A 24163-nucleotide genomic window follows, 5' to 3' on the forward strand; every position below is an offset into this window, starting at 1 on the left:
TCCATAAAAGGCAGGGCGAGCGACTTGGAGCCAACCAGAAGCGAGAACGAAGGCGAAGCCAGGCGAGTGGTCCGATTTGGGCTTCGCGAGGCTAAACCTCTCACTGGCAGGGGGCGCTCAGGAGAGGCAGGAAAGTGAGTCGGAGTGGGTAGATTTGGAGAGCAGAAAGTACAGGTGGCCCTAAGAGTCCGTGCCCTGGGCGCTTGTTCATTTCTCATTCATTTGTTCGTTCATTCACACACATATATTTATTTACTTACTCATTAATACCCTATTAAAAATTTAGTTTTCCTTCATTCACCCCTCAGCATCCTCAATGTTGTTCAGTCGCTCAGTCGTGTCCAACTCTTTGCGACCCCATGGACTGCAGCCCACCAGCAGCTTCTCTGTCCCTGTCTCCTAGAGTTTGCTCAAACTCATGTGCATTGACTCGGTGATAATTTGCAAGGCCCAGTTCAAATGGAAAATGTAGAGCCCCTTGTCCAAAAGTGATTAAAATTTCCCCAACAAAGACAGCAGGGCATTAAACAAGCATCAGGCCCTTCTGAGTGAGGGGTCCCAGATGACTGCTCAGGTGGACAACCCTGTGAAGGCCGAACCCCACACTCAAAAACAGACCCTTACCTCCAGCACTGTTTGACTTCCATTTTGCTGCTGCCTGCCCCAGGGTTATTGAGGATAATGGGAAAAATTAGGAAGTTGCCATGTCCAGGAATGTTCAAGAAATGCATGCTGTTCTCTACACTCCCGACTTTTGTGTGTGCTGTTCCCTCTGCTTGGAATACTGTTCCATACCTTCTTCACTTGGCTACTCCGTGGGCCTTCTTCAGGTCTCAGCTGAGACTTCAGGTCTTGCTGGATGATTCCTTGACCTAAGGCTTAGTGGGTGTCCTCCCTGGCACCATTGTCATTCTGATCCCTGAATCTTAGTGAAATACTATGTTTTGACCAATTCAGGGTATTGTAATAAATACCACAGGCTGGGTAGCTATATTAGTTAGGAATCTCCAGAGAAACTGGAGAAGGAAATGGCAGCCCACTCCAGTATTCTTGCCTGGAGAATTCCATGGACAGAGGAGCCTGGTGGGCTGCAGTCTACTGGTTGTAGAGAGTTGGACACGACTGAGTGACTTTCACTTTTCCAGAGAAATGGAAACCAATGGCTATATACATATTATATCCATATTCATATCTACACACACACACACACATACACACACATATTACATTACCAAACTCAGGATTTGGCTGCTGGCCACTCAAAAGCCAATAATCTAGTGGCAAGTGTCAGTAGAAAGGAAAGATGGTTTATTGAGAAAAGCCAGCAGTTTGGGAAGAAGTTTAACTTATGTCTAGAGCCCAGCTCTGCAGATTCTGCTCAGCCACGACAATTTTTAAAGGGAAAAAGAGGGGAGTCTCAATTAATCATTATGGTAGGAGCCAAGATTCTTCATCCTTTTTCCACTGTGTGCTGACCACTGACTTCTCCTGATCTTTTTTTTTTAGTTTAAAAAAAAAAAAAAGTAGTCTTTTTTTCCAAACCCTTTGGCCACACTGCCTGTGTCTGAGATCTTAGTTTCCAGACCTGGGATTGAACCAGCACCTCCTGCATTGGCAGTGTGGAGTCTTAACCACTGCACCACCAGGGAAGTCCCTCCTGATCTTTCTTTGGATGCTGTCTTGCGTTCATGGTCCGCCTGCAGATTTGCTATGGGGAAGCTGGGAGTAGAGAGCCAGTAGTTCTTTAATCCTTCATTCTTAACACCTTTTAATCCAGGAAAGGAATCAACAGGTTAGGCAAGGCCATTGTATACATTCTGTAAAGCAGAAGTCAGGAATGCTACCCAGTGATCTCATTTTTATGATTAAGGTTTAAGGGGAACAGAAATAGATAAACAGGAAAGAGGCAAATGAGATGCTTACAAATCGCCACTTGTCAGACATCATTCCACTCTGTGAGATTAGGGGCAGAGGTCCATCTCCCATAACTTCTTCGTGCTGACAATAGAGCGCTGTGTTTTCAGAGAGGAAGATGTTGACACGGGTCTGTAGCATGTATTTGCCAACAGTTTTAGTTGCCTGCTTACACATGTGGGCAGAGCAAGCTATAATTATCCTAATACTCACAAAGATATAGATTATTATGAGCAACGGTGTTAATCTCATTCTTTCCTTGGACACTGAGACTGTGCCTCTAATGTCCTACTCTGTGACTGCCTGAGCCTGCTCTTTTGTGACTCAGGGAGGCCCAGGAGACTTCAGCTTTTCTACAGACGAGGCAGGGGACACAAAGGGGCTTTGTATTTGGGAAGGGCCCTGCAGGGTCCCTGGGAACTTTTCTTCTCCAGTTTCTCTGGAGATTCCTGACTAATACAGCCCCTGAACTCGTGTGGCTATGGAGTCTGAGAAGCTCTGTGATCTTCCATCTGTAAGCTGGAGAACCAGCAAAGCTGATGGTGTAACTCAGACTGAGTCCGAAGCCCTGAAACCCAGGAGCTCTGACGTCTGAGGACAGGAAATATGGATGTCCCCGCTCAAGAAGAAAAAGAATTAACCCTTCCTCCACTTCCTTGTTCTATTCCTGCCCTCCTTGAATTGGATGAATCAAATGCTAACTAACCTCTTCCAGAAACATCCTCACAAACACACCCAGAAATAATGTTTTACCTGCTTCCTAGGCATCTCTTAGCTCAGTCAAGTTGACATGTACGGACTTCCCTGGTGGTCCAGTGGTTAACTTCCACTGCGGTGGGGCATGGGTTCAGTCCCTGGCTGGGGAAGTTCTGAATGCTGTGTAATGCTGCCAAACACACACACATACACACAATCAACACAATTAACCATCACAGTGGCTTAAACAACGAACATGTATTTCTTACAGTTTTGGAGGCTAGAAGTTGAGGGTTAGGATGCCAGCCTGATTAGATTTCTGGTAAAGACTCTCTTCCTGGCTTGTAGACACCTTCTCACAGTGTTCTCATGTAGAGGAGAGAGAAAGAAAGAGAGCTCCGGTCCCTTTATCCCTTTCTAAGTGCACCGGGGACTTTCCTGGTGGTTCAGTGGCTAAGACTCTGCACTCCCAATACAGGGGGCCCAGGTTTGATCCCTGCTCAGGGAACTAGATCCCACATGCAGCAACAAAGATCCTGCATGCCCCAACTAAGACCCGGTACAGCCAAAAAAAAAAAAAAAAAGAGCTGTTAAATTGTCAAAATTTTTGACAACCAGAGATTAAACCCACCCAGTATTGAACATTAAAACAGAGATTTAACACTTAAGAAAGCATATAAAAACAAAAGTGAAGGTTGCTCAGTCGTGTCCAACTCCTTGCAACCCCAGGCCAGAATACTGGAGTGGGTAGCCTTTCCCTTCTCCAGGGGATCTTCCCAACCCAGGGATTGAACCCAGGTCTCCCGAGTTGCAGGCAGCTGAGCCACAAGGGAAGCCCAATAAAAAACAAAGGTGACACTCAAAAACTCATCACCTCCTAATTGTTCACTGAGTATTTTGAAAGTTGCCTATCTTTCAAGGTGACTTATGCCTCTGAATCTGCTTGGCAGAAATACCACACAGTGGTGTGGACCTGCCCACCTCCTTCCAGTTTTCTACTCTGTATCTCCACTGGGTAGCTCAAAACCATTGATAGGAGTATCTACAGTCTCAGCAACCCTCCTCCCAGGCCCCCGACTTTGCTCTGTTTTTATTATTTTTTGGCCTCTATGTGGGGTCTTAGTTCCCTGACCAGGAATGGAACTGGCGCCCCCCACCCCCACCCCAGCCCCCTGCCCTGCCCGGGAAGTCCCACCTCATTCTATTTCGTTTCCCACAGCACATTTCAGTTTGCTACCTAAGGTCCTGTATCATTTGCATATTTATGGTGTGTATCAGTCTGCCTGCTTACCATGCCAGTCCAGACAAGTCAGGAAGTTTGGTTGTTTGTGTTCACTGCTGTGTCCCAGTTTCTAGCAGCACACAGTAGGCGCTCAATAAATCTGAGTGGCAGTGAATAAAGAGGTCACTCCAGGAAGCCCATTTTAACCACACCTCCACCCTGCCTAGGGCTTCCCAGGTGGCTCAGGGGTAAAGAATCTGCCTGCCAATGCAGGAGACTTGGGTTAGATCCCTGGGTAGGGAAGATTCCCCTGGAGAAGAAAATGGCAACTCACTCCCAGTATTCTTGCTTGGGAAATCCAATGGACAAGAGGGACCTGGCGAGCTATAGTTCGTGGGGTGGCAAAGGGTTGGGCATGACTTAAGGAATAAACAACAACCGTCCTTGCTAATGTTTCCTGGCCCCGGCAGGATCTAACCTCCTCCTTCTGATGCATTGGGGTTGGCCAAAAAGTTCGCTCGTGGTCATCCATACCACGTGGCAGAAAACCCAAACCTGTTTGGCCAACTCCACTGTTTCTGCCGCCCAGCAGGCTTCCAGGGAGGGAGGCACGGTGGGGGCCGCTGTTTGGCAACGGCGTTGGCCCACCCAGGTGGCGGCCCCTTGTCTCACCCCTCTGCATCCGGGGAGCCCGTTCTCCCAGCGCCTGTCCCCGCGCCAGGCCCGGGAGGCTGCAAACGTCCAGGCCCCCATGCGCGGGCACATCCCGGGCGTCCCGCCAGGTGCGCACCGCGGGGCGCCAGCAGCTGCGCGCTTTCCATCCCGCGCCGCCTAATCGCGGCAGCCGATGCGGGCCCACGGCCGGACCACCTGCGCGGAGAAGCAAGGAAGCCGCGGGGACCTCTGGGGCGGGCCAAACCCCAGCTGGGGGGCTTTCATCATAGGGCGCTTTAAAATCTTTCTAATGAGAAAATATTTTAAACGTTCAGGAACATAGGGAAAATAATATGAGAGACCCCCAAGATAGCAATGCCAAAGATGAGGCGTCCTCATTCAATTCCATAAATATTTCATGAGGTTGCCAGTCGGTTTAGCATTGTTTTAGGAGCTGGGACACAACTGGGAGAAAAATACACAACCCCCCCCCCCCCCCAACTTCTCTCTGGAATCTGGTTCAAGGAGGGAGAGGCTGGTATGAAATTAAATAACTGTGTTCATGTGTAGGCGTGTGTTAAGGGCTGAGTTTTGTGCCTCCGTCCATCCACAGATTCACATGCTAGCCCCCAAAGTTGATAGTATTAGGATGTGGCGTCTCTGGGAATGAGGTCGTGAGGGTGGAGCGCTCCCTAATGGGAATTTGTTGTTGTTTACTTGCTCAGTCATGTCTGATTCTTTGCGACCCCATAGACTGTAGCCCACCAGGCTCCTCTGTCAATGGCATTTCCCAGGCAAAAATACTGGAGTGGGTTGCCATCCCCTTCTCCAGGGGATCTTCCCGTCCCAGAGATTGAAGCCCTGACTCCTGTATTGGTAGGCGGTTTTTTACCACTGAGGCACCAGGGAAGCCCCCTAGTGGGATGATTTCCCTTATAAAGGGGTCATAGAGATTGATCTTCCCCCTTTGCCCAGTGAGGACACAGCGAGAAGACCCAGGAAGGGAGCCCTTACTGGACTGTGCTGGCACCCTGATTTTGGACTTCACAGTTTTCCCGTGAAAAATAGATTTCTATTGTTTATAATAGGGGTCTGTGGTATTTTATCAGCCCAAACTGACTAAGACAGAGTGGGCACCTTAAGTAACAGGTTGTTTATTGTATCACCTTCTGGAGGCTGGAAGTCCAAGGTCAAGGTGTTGGAGGGCTGATTTTTCCTGAAGCCCCACTCCTTCCCCCTCCTCCTTCCTTGCTACTTCAGTAGGTGTTTGTGGCACTTCTGAAATGTGACCCCCCACAGTCACTGACCCTTTTCCCATTGAGAGGTGAGGTCAGTGTCTGCTCCCCTTTAATGTAGGTGGACACATGCCTGCCTCGACCTCTACAAGAAAGCAGAAGTGGCACTGGGATTTCTTCTTTTTTTCTCCTTTTCTTTCTTTTTCTTTTTTAGTTCTCTGAGCTATGCAGTAGGTCTGTGTTGCTTATCTATTTTATTGTTTAATTTTTTGGCATGGCCACGTGGTGCATGTGGTATCTTAGTTCCCCGACCAGGGATCAGCCCCACGTCCCCTGCATTGGAAACTTGGGATCCTAACCACTGGGCCACCAGGGAAGTCCCGGCGCTGGGATTTCTGAGGCTCGGACACAAAAGGTCACCAGCTCCCCCCAGTTCTCTTGAGGTACCGAGTCTGAGAATTCAGCTGCCAGGAAAGAAGTCAGCCACCCAAAGACCATCATGCTGAAGGCGCATGTAGACCCTCTGGTCTGCTGTCCCCACTGATCCCTGCCTTCCAACCCTTTCCCTTTAGGATGTCGCCCATCTAGGAGATCATCTAGGACCTTCCAGACCAGCCATCCACCTGACCCCACCCACAGGCCACAGATGCTGAATCTGCCCAGAATCCTGACCTGAGATACATAAATGTCCGAGAGATATACACAAGTGAGTGTTCTAAGCCTGTACATTTTGAAATAGTTTGATGTGCGGTAATAACTGGAAAAGCATTACATGTAGCTTGTGGCTTTAATTTGCCTGTCTGTAATTACTGAGCGGATCACAGAGTTCCCTCCTGAGAGTTTGTTTACTGTCTGCTCCCTCTTGGGGGCACTGCCTGTTCATCAGTTAAGATGCCACAATTTAGTTTCTAAGAGGCAGCCTCAACGTGCCTCTCTCCCCCGAAGGAATAGATAGATTGATGTCGTCTCTCACAGCCTGAGGGGTTATGTCTTTCATTCATTCATTCAGCCGTGCTGATTTATATTCTAAGCACTTACTGCGCAGTGGGCCAGGTGCTGGAAGCTGGGATGCTGCATTGAGCGAGACACAGTGTTCTCAGGAGCCAGGAATCTGGTGGAGGGAGAGAACTTGAGTCAGGGGGTGTGGTTTGGTTGCAGGAGCCCTGAACACCCCTAGATTGTAGCTGACTGGAGAGGGAATGAGGACATGGAGAGAGGCTTCATTCACGGACAGGGTTTTTCAGGTAGAGTGAATGAAGTAGTGTTCCAGATCACTCAAGTTGTCCATTTCGTCTTAACAAACTACCTCAAGCCTAGTGTCTGCTGGGGACCGAATGGGTCCTCTCCAAATTCTTACATTGAAGCCCTAACCCCTGAAAGTGAAAGTGAAAATGTTAGTCACTCAGTTGTGTCCAACTCTTTGCAACCCCATGGACTATAGCCTGTCAGGCTCCTGTGTCCTTGGAATTCTCCAGACAAGAATACTAGAGTACCTAGGGATCGAACCCAGGTCTTCTGAATTGCAGGCAGATCTCTTCACCGTCTGAGTCACCAGGGAAACACGAACCCCTAACGTGACTGTATTTGCAGATAGAGGAAGCGCACAGCCTCAGAAGTCACCTAGCATCACTTCCACCCTGTTCTGTTTGCTGGGAAGTTGATAAGGCTTGCCCTCGTTAAGGGATAGAGGGGCTTCACAGGTGGCTCAGTGGGAAAGAACCCACCTGCTACTGCAGGTCCACTCCCTGGTCTGGGGAGACCCCCTGGAGGAGGGCATGGCCACCCACTGCAGCACTCTTTGTGGGAGAATCCCCGTGGACAGAGGAGCCTAGCAGGCTACAGTCCAAAGGGCCACAAAGAATCAGACACAACTGACGCGACTGAGCCTATAGGAATGCATTCATTCAGTACCTCATAGAATCACCCCATACCCACAAGATAGAAGTTCAGGGACATTTGTTGCCAAAGGTGAGGGGTCACTTCTCCTTAAAAGCCCCAGAATTAATCACACAATGGGGCCTTTTTGTAACACAGTGAATGAGACTCAGAGTTAAAGACATCTATCCAAAGCACATTTCAACAAAATCCTCTTCATTTTCCCCTCAAGATAAGACATCTCTGAGTAATAAACCAATATCATCCATACTACTTTCCTAGCTGCCTATGATGAAATGTCTGTTTTTTTAAATTGCAGAAGTCTGAACTGTAAATGCCATTCCCTAACATTAATTAAAGTGTATTAAATGCATTTAGTATGTTTACTGTGTTCTGCAGCTGTCATTTTTATCTCATTTCAAAATATTTTCATCAGCCTCAAAGACAGCCACATCCCATTAGCAGTCACTCTGCACCCTCTTTCCGCCAACCCACTCTGTGCATCTGTGGATTTCCCTGTTCTGGACATTTCGTATACATGGACTCACGCACTGTGTGGCCTTCTGTGCCTGGCTTCTCTAACTGAGCATCCTGTTTTCAAGGTTCGTCTACATTGTAGCAAATGTCATTGGTCTTTCTTTTTCATCCCGGCTCAGTAATAGTCCATGGTGTAGATGGACCACATTGTGTTTATCCATTCATCCACTGATGGACATTTGGGTCATTTCCACATTTTGTCTGCTGTGACTAGTGCTGCAATGAATACTTGTGTATAAGAATTTGAATTCCTGGTTTTAATTCTTTGGGGGTATAGACGAAAGGGTGGAATTGTGGGATCATATAGTAATTCTATATTTAACGTTTGGAAACGTCACCATACTGTTTTCCTGTGTCTCTGTTTAAAAAAAACAAAAACAGTTTTGCCGGGACTTCCCTGGTGGTCTGGTGGCTAAGACTCCACATTACCAATACAGGGAGTGGGGCGGGGGCTGGGTTTGATCCCTGGTCAGGGAACTAGGTCCCACATGCCACAACAAAGATCAAAGATCTTCACAGTCAAATAAAAATGAATATTAAAAAACAGCTTTACTAAGTAAAGTTTACATACAAGAAACTAGGCATATTTAAAATGCACAATCATGTCCTCCACAAATAAAGGCAGTTTTTCTTCTTCCTTCCAGAGAAGATGCTGTTTGCTACAGGTTTTCATAGGTATCCTTTATTAGGGTGAGAAACTTCCCCTCTATGACTAGATTCCTGAAACTTAAGAAAAATCAAGAATAGATGTTAGATTTCATCAAGTGCTTTCTCTGCACTTACTGAAATGATCATGTGGTTTTTCTTTTAGTTGTTCATATAGTGAATTATTTTGATTGGTTTTCAGGTGTTAAGCCAACCTTGCCTTGTTTGTAACTTTTTGTGCTCAGACTGCGCAGTCGAGTCCACTCTTTGTGAACCCATGGACTGTGACTCTCCAGGCCCCTCTGTCCATGGAATTTTCCAGGCAAGAATACTGGAGTGGGTAGCCATTTCCTTCTCCAGGGGATCTTCCTGACCCAGGGCTCAAACACATGTTGCCTGCATTGGCAGGAGGGTTCTTTACCACTGAGCCACCAGAGAAGCCCAACCTGTACTCTGGGGTCTGTCAGAATATCCCTTTTCTGCCCTGAGGAGCAAATTCTGTAACCTGGGTGGTCACTGTCAGTTAAAAAGTCTTACCTTGTCCCCAGCCCTGTTTACCACTTCTACCTCAAAGCTTTCTCCATCCCCTCTGTTGGCTAGATGCGTGTCTGGGAAAGCTCCGGTGACTGGAGGCCCCTGGGACCCCCCACTCCCCGTGCCTGGCTCCTTCTGCTTTGCTTTGCACGTGTGCCTGGTGGGTGCTGTTTGCGTCAATCCCTCCCTCACCGCATTGGGGCTGGGCCAGAGAGAGGGCGCTCTGAGCACACCTGTGGGTGTGAGCACTGACCACCCACACAGCTGCCCTCTCTGGGCTGGGCTGAGCACCAGCTGGGATCCAAAAAGGCAGCGATGGGAGGGAACAGGTTCCCGAGCCAGCTGTGAGTTGGGGGAGGAAACTCAGCCATCTCCTTGTGATGCTGCCTGCCTGTTGTCATGGAAACTGAAGCCACTCTCTTTTGAAGGACCCATTAAGGTACAGGATATAATCGGCGCTCTCTCTGGCCGACCCCCACCCTCCCTGGTGGGAGGCGACCACCCTCTGAACAGCAGCCCCTAGATGATGAAGCATCCGAGTTCTGCCCTCAACCTCCCAGCCCCCCGCCCCGTTTCCAGCGCTGACTGGAGACCACATGTGGTGTGACCTTATTGGTGCCTTGGCAAACTCCCCCATGCAACTGAACAACCACAACCTCATAGGAGGTAATGTAGTTAAAGTTGTCAAAACAATGTCTTGATGAAAAAAATATAGTATATTCACATCATGGAATAATACTCAGCCTTGAAAAAGTAAGGAACACTGATACACACTACCTTGAAAAAATTATGTTCAGTGAAAGAAGCCACACACCACAGACCACATGGTGTATGATGTCATTTATATGAAATGTCCAGAACAGATAAGTCCTCAGGGACAGGAAACGGATGGTTGCCAGGGGCTGTGGGGAGAGGGAAATGGGGAGTGACTGCTTAATGGGAATGGGGTTCCTTTTAGGGTGATAGAATGTTCTGGAAGTAGGTAGTGGTGCTGGCTCTGGATCTTTGTAAATGTACCAAATGCCACTGAATTGTCACTTTAAAATGGCTGAAATAGGGAATTTCCCTGTGGTCCAGGAGTTAGGACTCTGTCTTCACTGCTGAGGGCTCAGGTTCAATCCCTGGAAAAGATCCCATCCCACAAGCTGTGTGGCATGGCCAAAACAACCATAACAAAACAAAAAGTTGAAAATTTTTTATGTGTATTTATTTTATAAGATTTAAAGATTTAAAAAATTTATTTATTTGGCTGCACTAGGTCTTAGTTGTGGCATCTGGGATCTAGTTTCCTGACCAGGCATTAAACCTAGGCCCCCTGCATTGGAAGCATGGAGTCTTAACCATGGGACCACCAGGGAAGTCCCAGGATTTAAAGATTTTTTTGATTGTGTGACAGACACGGTGACACTCAGATGGAAGAACGGCTTCTTATGTTACTTGAAGCTCCAAACAAGAGGCTACAGGGCTTGTCCTGGGGAACTGGGGGACAGCAAGCTGAAGCTGTAGGAGGCAGCTTCTGTAGGCCATGTGGTGGGGTTAGCTAGGTTTCCTGGGCCTCCTGGGGTTGACTAACTTGAGTGATTTTTTGAGTTCCAAGACAGTGAGGCTGTCCGTGGTTGCCCTTAGTTCCAAGACAATGGGACAATCAGAGCAGGTGTGCGGTGGCCCTTGAGTATGAGAGCTGATACGGGAAGTGATTCAGGTGTGGACTTAGGTAGTTTCTCAAGAAGAACTGGATCAGTCCCTGTCCAGGACCTGAGAAATGGGTCTGTCGCTCTTCCTTCTTTCCTCTCTCCCTCCCTTTTCTTTCCTCCCTCCCTTCCTTCTCCCTCTCTCCCTTCCTTTCTTCCTTCCTTTTTCCTCCCTCCTTTTCTTCCTTTTTTCTTGTCTATCAAACCGTTGTTTGTCCCTCTTTATACTTTTATCAGCATCATTATTTCCTCAGGATCATTTCCTGAGTCCATGGTGCCATGCACTTACACACACTATCTCCTTGATCTTTATAACAGTTTGAAGAAAGAAGCTGTAATCACTCCATTTCACAGACAGGGAAGCTGAGGCTGAGAGAGGCTTGCCCAGTGTCCCTGCTCAGCATCCTTTGCCGCCCTGCCCCAAGCCTTGGAAAGGCTTCTGGTCCCATCAGTGTTCTCGGCTGCTCAGTCGTGTCCGACTCTGTGCGACCCCGTGGACTGTAGCCCGCCAGGCTCCTCTGTCCATGGGGATTCTCCTGGCAAGAATACTGGAGTGGGTTGCCATCCCTTCTCCAGGGGATCTTCCCAACCCAGGGATCAAACCCAGGTCTCCCACACTGCAGGCGGATTCTTTACTGTCTGAGCCACCAGGGAAGCCCATCAGAGAACAATAAATTATTTTTTCTGAAAGACCCTGTGGAAGGAGTCACTTTCTCTTTTTAAAATATTTATGTATTTATTTATTTGGCCGCACTGGGTGCTAGTTGCAGCACTCAGGATCTTTGATCTTCCTTGCAGCATGTGAACTCTTAGTTGTGGCATGTGGCATCTACTGCCCTGACCAGGGATGAAACCCGTGTCCCCTGCAGTGGGAGCAGGGAGTCTTAATCACTGGACTGCCAGGGAATTCCCTGCCAGTTCTTAAATGTCATATAAATGGAATCATGCAGTATGTATCCTTTTGTGTCCAGCTTCTTTTGTTCCGCATGACTTTTAGTCATCTGGGCTGCTGCCTGTATCATCAATTTGTTCCTTCCCCCCCGCACCCCGAGAGGTATCTCATGGTGTGGCTTTGCCACAGTTTGTCTATCCATTTGCCAGTAGTTAGTTTTTAGCTATTCCCAACAAAGCTGTCATGACTGTTTTTGTGAGATTTGCTCTCTGGAAATATTCTTTTCCCTTCTATGTAGACCTAGGCATTAAACTGATGAGTCAAAGGGAAGAAAATAAACTTTCATTTTGTTAGAAGAACTCCACTGTCTTCCTGTATATTGGTGTCTCCTCCTTCTTTGCCTCACTCTGATTTCTTTGTGTCTGCTTTCTTGGGACTACCTTCCAAATAAACCAAACTTGTCTCAGGTTCTACTTTCATGGATTTTCCAAATTAAGCTAACTGGACACTGATGACATATAGTAAGATGGCTCCATGGGTTGTACCTTCAGTTCCTATGTTCACAGCACCTCTGGTGATGGATGGACACCTTTATAGGTACATATGGGTGATGGCTTATCTTTGTAGATACATGTGGCCCCCCCGCTTTTGTGTCTGATGAATGTGACAGGGTTTCATACATTAACATCTCAACTGAATACTTATTAGATGCTAGCACAGAGCTGGACATAGGAGGACTACAAAGATGAAACTGGTGAGATTAACTGGGGTTTCCCCCCCAACCCAGTGGTCATTGGAAGAAAGAAAAGGTTAGTGGTTTTTTGTTTGTTTTTTTGTGCCATTCCACAGAATATGGAATCTTATTTCCCAGACCAGGGATTGAACCCACATCCCCTGCAGTAAAAGTGTGGGATCTTAACCACTGGGCCACCAGGGAAGCCCCAAGACTAGTGGGGGCTTTTTTTTTTTTTTTTAATCAAAGGAAGGATTCCCCTAAATAAGAATCAACAGGGAAGCTGCTCAAAATGCAGGTTCCTTGACTTATCCCACCCCCTGGCTTATTGAAACTGAGAGGATCCTGGGAAGGTGCATTCTTGGTGAGTTCCCTCGGGAAATCATCCTCACGTTAAAATTGGAGAATTCAAGCAAGAGGTGATAGTGGGCAGGCCAGTTGTTGAGTATACCTGGTGGGAAATGATAGGCTACTACTCTCAGCAAGGAGGGGCCAGATCATGTAAGTCACTTGTGAGGATATTTGAATCTTATCCTGAAGGTGATGGGAGTCTTGAAAGAGTTAACTCTTTCAAGGGTGGGACATGGTCAGATTTTTGATCTAGAAAGACCCCTTACTGTATATGGGGAATGAAGTGGCTGTGTGTGTGTGTTGAGGGAAGAAGGAAGAGACTATGAGATGCCCAGGTAGTGATGGAGATAGGGGGCTGGAGAAGAGGACAGATATGATGAAAATGACTTTCCTTGGGGAATATGGGAGATGGAGGGTCTCTGGGATGTGGAGAGCCTGCCGCATGATGGGGGCCTGGAGGGAGGGGCAAGTTGGGAATTGGGTGGATTGGGCATTTAGCTTGACATTATTAATTTGGAGTGATGGAGAGACACCCAGGGATAGGTATTCTTAGAAATACAAGGGCAGAACCTTCTCTTTCACTGGGGTCCCTAAAGGGCGGTCTCCGGGTGCCTTTTCATATCTGAAAGCTCTCTCATTCCCAGAGAAGAATTCTAAATATACCAGAAAGTCTCTCACAATTAGCCTTAACCCAGATATTGAATTCTCTCTCCCCTCCCCATTCATGAAGAGCCTCTGGCGTTTAGATATCTTGTAATCCTATTTTCTCTGCTTGTTAATGGACCCACTGAGGCAGTACTCCTGGGAAAGAGAAAGATTTCATTCGTCTGGGGCTGAGGAGGGAGACGGGGTTGCCAGAGCTAATGAGGAATCAATGCCTTGTAATTGCTAATTAAACGAGCCTGGCTTTCTCCTGGGGCTATTAGTTGGCTGGCTGGCCCTTGAGTGTCCACAAATTTAATTATTCTTCCCAATAAACACCTGCTGCAGCCATCACCCTCTGGTATCTCTTCAGGGGAGACCAGAAAGAAGTGGGGTCTTCATGTGTGTTCCAAAACCATCAATTCATTTATTGATGGGTGTATTGGTTTATTCCCAGATGCCTTTACTGAGTCAACAAATGTGTTTATTGAGCACCTGCTGTGTACGAGACCCTGGACTGGGTACCAGGGACGCAGCACTGAACATACAAGCACAGTCTCTGCCCTCATGGAGCTCACAGTGTTGTTGGGGGACAGTTCTGTAAATAGCTAGCACAAAAACAATTAGACCAAGTGCTGGTGGAAGCTTCCCCTGGTCTGTGAGAATGTATAATGTAGACTGGACATAGGGAGTGGTCATACAACAAAGAAAGATTCCCTTGATGAAATGAGGCTTGGATGAAGAGGCAGAATGAGCCCCGGGGCACTCTGGGTGGCGGGGGAGGTGCAGAGCAAAGGTGAATGCTGTTCTGAGACTGACCTGAGTTGGATGTTGTGTCTGTGACTTAATTGTTGGGAGGGGGGTGCAGAGAGAATTGGGCGTGAGCTTCAGTGATGCCACAACCCACCTACTAGACACAAGTTTGTACGTGTTTCTGTAATTGGTCTATGGAACTGATGGCAGGGTTGGGAGGGAAAAAAAAAATCACTCCTCAGAACTTTTATTGAGAAGTCTCTGTAAAACCCTAACCTAGGGAGGCCTTCAAATGCCATTCCCTCATTGATCCCCGAGGAAGGTGAAATGAGATGGTTAAGAGCCCTGGACTCAGAGTCAGGTGTTTTGTATTTCCAGGCCTGTGGGGTGCATCTGAGGGACATGACCAACAGCATACATCGCCATATGTTCTTGGGGTGCATGCCCCCTATATTGTTCCCTCCCCTGCCCTTGTTCCATGGTATTAGTCAGCCCAACCCCTGGGTGGAAGTGATTCCTCCCTGAGTCCCCACCCCCAACACTTCCTTGTTCATCTTGGGAGGAGGTCGATGGGAGTCCACGCTATGAGGAAGCTGTGACTTGTTGTCATAGTACATCAGAACAACAAAATCACTAGTCTTCCACACAGCACTAGACCACAACCACTCCAGTCTTCTTCGCCACCGTCTGCCCCATGTTTTAGATTCCCACTGAGTTATCTCCCCTCACCTGAGCTAAGCCATGACACCTGTTCTCCACTGTCTCCTGGTATCCATTCCTGGTCTTCCTGGAGAGAGGCAGGGTCTGATCCCCAGGGGCCCAACTCCCACCCAGCTATATTGGAAACATGGAATTTGGAGTTGGGAAGCTGTGGGGTTGACTTGCAGCTTCACTCTTGGGCTTGTTACATCCCTGCCCCTCTTTGGGTCTCAGTTTCCTCAGCTGTCACCTGAGTGTAACAAAAACTCATGTCCCAGGGCCAAATAAGGCAAGATATAATGTATGTAAAACGCTTGGCACTATGCTTCTCACAGAAGTCTGGAAAGAGGACACTAATGTCATGTTGGCAGGCGTCTGCCCCCCCCCCCCCCCGCCATCCCCCGTATTACCGATTGGCCGTCTCACCTGTTGGAGATTAGATTTTTGTGTGTGTGCACTTTTATCTCACCTGCTTGTTTGAAAAATAATTCGTTGAGAGATTCATTAAATGAAGAACAAGTCTCCAGAAATGTCAGACACTTCAGACCACCCTCTGTACCACCCCCACCGCCCCGCCCCGCCCCCTTGTGACTTGTGAGTACAAGGGCTTCCCAGTACCAGGGAAGCTATCCAGCGTCCTGGTTCTGAAATGAAGTCGGCCCCGATATCCCTAGGAGCTGTCCGGAGCTCTGGTGCTGAAACAGCTTGTGGCTCGCTTCCTGGACCCCGAGCGGCGCTGTCCGGAGTCTCGGTGCTGAAATAAATAGCAATTTCCTTCCGTGGTCGTCGGAGAGCTGTCCCCCGCCTCGGTGCTGAAGAAACTTGATTTGCTTTCCTGTCATCCCCAGGTCACTCCAGTCCCCTCTGTTCTTCTCCCTCTTGGGAACCAGTACAGTTTTTCCCCCTCCACTCTTCTTCCAGGCGCGCTTTCCGGCGCTAGGTAGGGGAGACACGGAGAGGTCTTAACTAGGACTCATACCTGCACCCCACCTCGTGGAATGTTTCCAGAACTTACCTCCCAGATAGCACGGCTGGCCTCTGCTTTCCAGACCGTCAAACTTCGCAGTCTTCGTCACCTATTAGGAAAATGTCATGACCTGACCTGCAAACCAGCCCCATTCACAGGAACCCGCGTCCCTCAGACCACCCCCTCCCCCCACGCAGCTTCATCCAGCCCTGTGTGCCTCACCTGCTTTCAGTCCTGTAGGCAGTTGCAGGTGTCCAGTGGATGCCTAGGCGGGGGACCTGTGCTTTTATGAGCTTCAGGGAAGGCGGGGCGCCGGGAACCTGGGGGAGGGGCTTTGCCAACCTGCCAATGACACTCCGCCTCGAATGCAACTCCAAAGATTACCTCATAGGTTGTGGCCTCGGCTTCAGAATAAAAGTCTGGCATCTGCCCAAAACCTGGGTTAGAGGTTTTCAGGAGGGGAAAGGGGCAGTCATTGTGTTCCCCAGGGTCTTCCCCGAGGGCCCAACCCCCTCCTAGGTCTCTGAACTCCCTGTCAACTCAGGAACCCTGGTCTGTACCTACTTGTTCCCATTCCCAGCTTGTGCTATTGCTGAATCAGGAGAGAGAAAACTAGTGCACAGGGCAGAACATTTAAGTCCAGTTCCAGATAAGGAAACTGCAGTCTGTGGGACTATAGGGCTCAGAGGAGGCTGGGGCTGAGGTGAAATTAAAGCCGAGATTTTTTTTTTAATAACTTGCTAGGATTCTTTAAATATATATAGATATTTATTTGGCTGCTCCTGGTCTTAGCTCAGCATGTGGGTTCTTTAGTTGAGGCATGCAAACTCTTAGTTGCAAGCCTAGATCTTTTTATTCCTTGATTCAAAACCAAACTCATAACTTTAGTTTATTATTTTGCTTTCCTGAGCTGGCTCTGAGACAAAACACACACGAATTTGGCTTCAAACTCAAGATTTTTCTCCTCCTTGCTGTGGGTATTCTGGTACAATCAAACCTCTTCGTGCTTCAGTTTCCTCAGTTGTGAAATGACAATGATGGTAGTACCTTCTCAGAGCACTGAGATGAGGAATTAATGATATGCTTGTAGATTATATGTTGGAAATAAATAATCAGGACTGGGGCTAGGGTGAGGGAGCCAGTGGCCTCAGATGCAAAACTTAAGGGGCTACAAAAATCCCTCAGCAATCCAGTGTTTTATGAAATAAAAATTAATGCAAAAAATCCACAATGAACAAAATACCTAACTTTAAATAAAGACATGATCAGCATTACTGATTTCTCCTCTTGCCTCAGGCTCCAGTGCAGCTTGGCATAGCACTAGAAATCATGTCTGAACATGATAAGGTTCCCAATAGTGTAGCTATGATCATTTTCCAAGACATTCCACTCACTTACTGACTCAACAGACTTTTCTTGTATTAGAGAATGGGGACACATACATGAATTCAGCAACCAACCCTACCTTTAGGGAGGAAGACATGAAGACGTAACTATGCTTAGAAGTACTGTGTGTGACAACAGAGGGACTTCTGTCCTGGCTTGTGCTGTCCCTAGTGTGAACGTCCCCTGACGGAGCTGCTCATTGGGTGGAATCTGAGCTCACAAGTGAGCTACCTGGAAATCACCTGTGAATTCAGGGGCATCAGATAAGGCACTTAGTGTTTGTCAACAAAGTGCCAAACCAAGGGTTAGCCCCATCCATACACTGGGGAAAAGTTCCGTCAAACCCATAGGGATAGGGCTCCCCTGGTGGCTCAGTGGTAAAGAGTTCTGCCTGCCAATGCAGGAGACACAGGTTTGATCCCTGATCTGGGAAGATCCCACATGCTGCAGAGCACGTAAGCCCAGGCACAACTATTGAGCCTGTGCTCTAGAACCCGGGAGCTGCATCTACTGAGCCTGAGCACCACTACTACCGAAGCCTGAGTACCCTAGAGCCTATGCCCTGCAACCAGAGAAACCACTGCAATGAGAAGCCCAAGCACTGCAACTAGAGAGTAGCCCCTGCTCACCACAACTGAGAAAAGCTGAGAAAAGCCCGCACAGCAGCAAAAATCCAGCACAGCCAAAAATAAAGCATTCAAACAAAAAACATAAGGATGGATGCAGAAGGGAATTCTGACACATAGTAGATACACAACAAGTTCACTGTCAGCTACATGACTTGTGGGAGTGCAGCTGAAACACTCTGCCTTAATTCTTCCATTCTGCCTCCCACGTGGAGGACAGCTCTGACTTCCCAGCTCCAAAGGAGGAGCAGGGAGCCTGCCATGAAAGGAAGAGGAAGAAACAGGAAAGAAGTCTGGGGGTGGCTACCTCATTTATTTGTTCTCCTCTTTAAAAAAAATTTTTTTTTTTTTATTTTTTAAAAAGAAATTCAAACCCACGGGAAAGTTGCAAGAATAGTGCAATGAACTCTCATATCATCTTTACCTGGATTAATCCACCCATTATTAACATTTGGCCACGTTTACTTTCATGGCATCTGGTCCTATCACTTCATGGCAAATAGATGGGGGAACAGTGGAAACAGTGGCTGACTTTATTTTTCTGGGCTCCAAAATCACTGCAGATGGTGATTGCAGCCATGAAATTAAAAGACGCTTACTCCTTGGAAGAAAAGTTAAGATCAACCTAGACAGCATATTAAAAAACAGAGACATTACTTTGCCAACAAAGGTCCATCTAGTCAAGGCTATGGTTTTTCCAGTGGTCATGTATGGATGTGAGAGTTGGACTATAAAGAAAGCTGAATGCAGAAGAATTGATGCTTTTGAATAGTGTTGGAGAAGACTCTTGAGAGTCCCTTGGACTGCAAGGAGATCGAACCAGTCCATCCTAAAGGAGATCAGTCCTGGGTGTTCATTGGAAGGACTGATGGTGAAGCTCCAATACTTTGGCCACCTGATGCGAAGAGCTGACTCATTGGAAAAGACCCTGATGCTGGGGAAGGTTGAGGGCAGGAGAAGGGGACGACAGAGGATGAGATGGTTGGATGGCATCACCGACATGGGTTTGGCTGGACTCCGTGAGTTGGTGATGGACAGGGAGGCCTGGCATGCTGTGGTTCACGGGGTCACAAAGAGTCAGACACGACTGAGCAACTGAACTGACTGACTGACTTTCTCTTTGTCTTTTTCTCTACAGATATATTTGCCTCTGTTCCACTCATGTAAGCTGCAGACACAACTGCTCCTTCATCCTAAATACTTGAGCACACATTCCCCAAGATCAACTCTACTACATAACTTAATGCAGTGATCCCAACCAAAAAGTTAAAGCTGTTACAACACCACTGCTTAATCCAAAGTCCACATTCCAGTATCACCAGTCGTCCCAGTCCTGTGTGTTATTTTTTAATTAATATAATTGCTTTACAATGTTGTGTTAGTTTCTGCTTTACCACAATGTGAATCAGCCAGCCATGTGTATACATACAGCCCTTTCCTCTTGACCCTCCCTTACCCCTTCCCGTCCCACCGCTCTAAGTCATTACAGAGCACAGAGCTGAGCTCCCTTATACAGCAGCTTCCTGCTAGCTAGCTATCGCCAGTCCTGTCTTAACGGCATTTCTTCTCAAGCCAGGATCCAATTCAGAATCATGCATTGCCTTTCATTGTCCCATCTTCCATTTCTTTTGCAGAGGGGTGGGCTTTGTAATAAGAAGATGAGTCAGACTCCAGGCTCTTCCTTTCAACCCTGAGACTTGGCCCCATCACTGTCTTCTACAAGGGTGTGCTGTGTACACAGGGTCTGCCCCCCCCAACTAGTGTGCTTAGTCACTCACTCGTGTCCCACTCTTTGTGACCCCATAGACTGCAGCCTCCTAGGCTTCTTTGTCCATGGGAATCCTCCAGGCAAGAATACTGGAGTGGGTTGCCAAGCCCTCCTCCAGGGGTTTTTCCCAAGCCAGGGATCTAGCCTAGGTCTCCTGCATTGCAGACAGATTCTTTACCAACTGAGCCACCAAGGAAGCAGGGGTTTGTTTAGAGGGTTTCTTAAGTCTCCTCTCCTCCAAAATTCTGGAAAGACGTGACCAGATCTGCACCTCACCTCCAAAGCCTACTTGATATGTTCATCTACACCAGAAAAAAAAAGTTTGTTTTTTTAAAATATCTGCTATATACCAGCTACTTTCCTGGTGGCTTAAACTGTAAAGAATCTGCCTGTAATGCAGGAGACCCAGGTTTGATCCCAGGGTCAGGAAGATTCCCTGGCTAAGGGAAGGGAACGGCAATCCACTCCAGTATTCTTGCCATGGACAGAGGAGCCTGGTGGGCTATATACTCCATGGGTTCACAAACCAGACATGACTGAGCGAGTAACTCACACACATGTGTCAGGCACTGGGAATATAACAGTGAGCCAAGTTAATATGATTTTTTTGCCCTCTGTTTAGTGCAGAAGATAATAAACAAGTAAAGAAATAAAGGAACAGGATAACCTCACACAGTGATGACTGCTATGAAAAAAAACAGACCAGGGGTTTGTGATAGCACAGCAGTCAGCAAACTTTTCTGTAAAGGGCCAGAAAGTAAATATTTTCAGCTTTGCAAGCCAGCCGGTCTCCCTCGTGGCTACTCCCCTCTGCTGTTGTTGCTCAAAAGCAGCCTTGAAGAATATATAACTGGATGAGTCTGACTATGTGCCAATAAAACTTTATTTGTAAAATAAAGTAGCAGCTGTGGAGAAATTTAAAGGATAAACATGGGACTGAAGGAACAGTTGTAAAAGCCCTGGGGGCAGGGGAACAGGTCCTGATGGATGTGTTGGAGGATGACCAAGTGTGGTATTAGGAGATATAATCAGAGAGAGGTGACCAGGGGTCTGGTCACTCAGGAAAGGAGTAGATCACACAGAAAAGCCTCCCCCACCTTTCTTCCTCTCCCTCCTCAAGCTTTTACTTTGTGCAGGATTCTGCGCCAAACATTCTAAATGCCAAGTATTTCTAAGGCCTTGGAACAACCCCATAAGATAGCTACCATTGTTGTTCCCAATTTACTGATGAAGAAACTGAATCTCAGAGTAGCTAAGAAACTAATGCAAGGCCACCCAGAAACCAAGTGAGCAAGAATTTGAATATAGCTCTGATTCTTGGTTCCAAAGCTCAAAATCCTCTCCACTGCCCCTGCACATTCCCTTCTTTAAAAAAAAAAAATATTATTTGGCTGTGTTAGGTCTTAGTTGCATGCGGGATCTTTAGTTGCAGCTTGTGAGACCTAGTTCCCTGACCAGAGATTAAACCTGGGCCCCCGTGCTTTGGGAGCTCAGAGTCTTAGCCACTGGACGACCCGGGAAGTCCCTTCTCCTATTTTTTTTTTTTTTTAACATCTAAGGAAGCATTCTATTCAAACCTTGCAAAATGCTCTTTTTTACTTACTAGTATGTGTGGAAGAATAAGACATACTCTTTGACAAAACGTCTAAGAGAGACAGTCCCAGGCTGTTACAGCTCCAAATGAACAAAGCTGTGATGGAGGAGACTTGGGCATTGTGGGAACTCAGAGGAGTCACCTGCCCCCATTCAGGCCAAGGAAGGAAGAATAAATCAAGGAGGGCTTCCTGGAGGTTGCCCCACTGTCTAAACCCTTAGGCTGAGGAGGAGCAAGCTAGGTGAAGTTGCAGGAAGTGCATTCCTGATGGGGGAAACAGCATATGCAAAGGTCAGGGGAGAATCTGGACTCTGCACATGGAGTCAGGACCCCTGGTTTCTCCTCTTAGCTCTCTGAGCCTGCCTTTCAGTCTGACAGGTCCATTCAAAGAGATGGGGCCACTTTTCCTTGCAAACACTGGCACCTCGGGAGGCTGCATTCCACCTTCCATAATTCACCATAGCTGGCATTTAAAAATCACTTACTGTGCCCTTGCTCATTGGAGCTCTGCCCTTGTCAGCTCGCTGGGAATCTCAGCTTCACGGAGCTGAGCCCCCTTTGTTCTGCCTGAGCCCCCTGGGTCCCTGGGATCCTCACCATTTGCATGTGTCCCAGGCAGGTGCAGGTGGGCAGAAATGGATGAATCTCTTTAGAAAACGTTCCCCGGGAGACTCCAGTTAGGAACAGGAGTAGCTCATTATCTCTGGGGATAATAAGCCAGCAGTGAGAATTAATTAATAGCTCATCACGGCAGAAATAAAGGTTTCAGAGTAAGGGTTAAGGATCTGGGATGATTCTTGCTCCCTGTCCCCTGCCTTACACACACACACTCAGGCACACACACAAGCACAGTGAGGCACACGCGCACACACAGCCCCTTCCTCAGCCGTTACTATAGAGACCTCCTTCCTGCCACCCTCATGAGCATTTACAAACCAAGACTGCACAGATGGTGGCCTCAGCGGGCCCGCTGTTCTCTCTTCTAAGGACAGGCTCTGGAGCCCCGAGGATTAAGGAAACAGGGCTACTCTGGACAACATCCGCCTGGGGCCCCGAAACCTGACCCTGAAGTCCAGGCAGGGGGAGATTAATGGAAGCCTTTATCCAGAAGGGACAGTGTGCACAAACAGGACCACACACAGGTCGCCCTCCCCACCTGAGGCCACCGGGGAATCCCTCATGAAGGTCTCATTCCGCCCCCATCCCCTCAAGGGAGAATCACCCCAAAGGTCAGGCAGTTTAAACTTCAGACCCTGTGACAGAGGGAAACAGCTTGCTGTGTGTGTCCTGGAAACTACTGTAATAATATTACCTAGGGTTTCCTGAGCATCTATTGTGTGTCAAACACTGCACACTTTATATATAATAAATGTATGATGTGTGTGTGCGTGCTTAGTCACTCAGTCATGTCCAACTCTTTGTGACCCCATGGACTGTAACCTGCCAGGCTTCTCTGTCCATGGGATTTCCCAGGCGAGAATACTAGAGTGGGTTGCCATTTCCTTCTCCAGGGAATCTTAACAACCCAGCAATCAAACTGGCATCTCCTGCATTGACAGGTAGTTCTTTACAACTGAACCACCTGGGAAGTCCAATCACAATGATACTAGTGCTCATTTATCTGTTATTAACTATATGCTTAGAGCTTTATAAGGGCCAGGATCTTGCCCATTTTGTTATTCTTAAAAAAAAAATTTATTTATTTGCATTGGGTTTTAGTTGCAGCACATGGGATCTTCTGTCGTGGTGCGCAGACTCTCTAGTTGTGGCACACAAGCTTCAGGGCGTGTGGGCTCTGCTGCTCTGCTGCATGTGGGACCCGAGCTCTCTGACCAGAGACTGAACTTGTGTCCTCTGCATTGCGAGGCAGATTCTTAACCACTGGGCCAGCTGATCTTGCCCATTTTCACCCCAGTGTGTATTTTCCAGTGCTCAGAATTTATAGCCATTAAGTGAATGAATGAATGATCGAATTTTCTCCTCTCAGTCACCCTGCTGCATAATTACTGAATCGCCTTTTTTCAGAAGTGGAAACTGAGGTTCAGAGAAGTGGAGAGATCCTTCCAAGGACACCGAGGAAGTAGGGAGCAAAGGAGGGACCTGAAGGGAGGTCTTCCTAATGCAGAGACCCCCTGCCGCTCATTTTGAGGAGGCCCAGAGAGGGAAAGGAGCTTTCTCCAGCTCACACAGTATGTCAGGACAGCAGCCAGGACTAGAATCCAGCTTTCCCCGCCCTCTCTCAGGTGCTCTTTTCCTTGGCTCTCCCATAGTTCTTTGTAGTCCTAGCACTAAATACAATGTCTGGAAAACAGTGGGCTACAATAGATATTTGTGAGGGATGCTGTGGGCCTTCCAGAACTTGCCAGAACCCTTCTCAGGTGGTTAGCTGCTCTGATCTCACATCCTTGCCTTCCAGGTGGCCAGAACTTGGAGTTTTGTCCCTGTCTGAAAGACGAGGGGAGAGGGAAGCACAGAGCCACTAGATGGCTAGCTCATTGTCACACCCGAGGGTGACGCTGGGGCTGGATGTCTCCACCATATGTCATCTTGCCATTCCTTTGAATGGCTCCTCTCTTGGTATCCTCCTGTGTTCAAAACCAATTTTCTATTTACTGAGCACCTGGTAGTTGTGGGATCTTTCTGCTTCATCTCATCCTCATGTTAACCTACCAAGCTCTCTGCTCGTAGCCTCTTTTCCCAAAGATAGAGGCAGATATAGAGGTTGAGACACTTGCCCAAGCGCACAGGG

The 24163-nt window shown here is 47.7% G+C and overlaps 2 long non-coding RNA genes across 2 annotated transcripts; one reads left to right on the forward strand and one right to left on the reverse strand.

Moving 5' to 3' along the window:
* Positions 1 to 49: 49 nt before the first annotated feature.
* Positions 50 to 19428, forward strand: LOC110151008 (uncharacterized). Its single transcript, XR_002317924.2, has 3 exons — positions 50 to 134; positions 6294 to 6427; positions 19191 to 19428. It is a non-coding gene; the product is annotated as an uncharacterized lncRNA (long non-coding RNA).
* On the reverse strand, positions 15636 to 16562 carry LOC110151013 (uncharacterized). Its single transcript, XR_002317926.2, has 3 exons — positions 16263 to 16562; positions 16089 to 16149; positions 15636 to 16009 (listed from the first exon to the last, which is right to left on the reverse strand). It is a non-coding gene; the product is annotated as an uncharacterized lncRNA (long non-coding RNA).
* Positions 19429 to 24163: the final 4735 nt, after the last annotated feature.

The sequence above is a fragment of the Odocoileus virginianus genome, chromosome 3, assembly GCF_023699985.2.
Source record: "Odocoileus virginianus isolate 20LAN1187 ecotype Illinois chromosome 3, Ovbor_1.2, whole genome shotgun sequence".
In the NCBI taxonomy this organism is placed as follows: domain Eukaryota; kingdom Metazoa; phylum Chordata; class Mammalia; order Artiodactyla; family Cervidae; genus Odocoileus; species Odocoileus virginianus.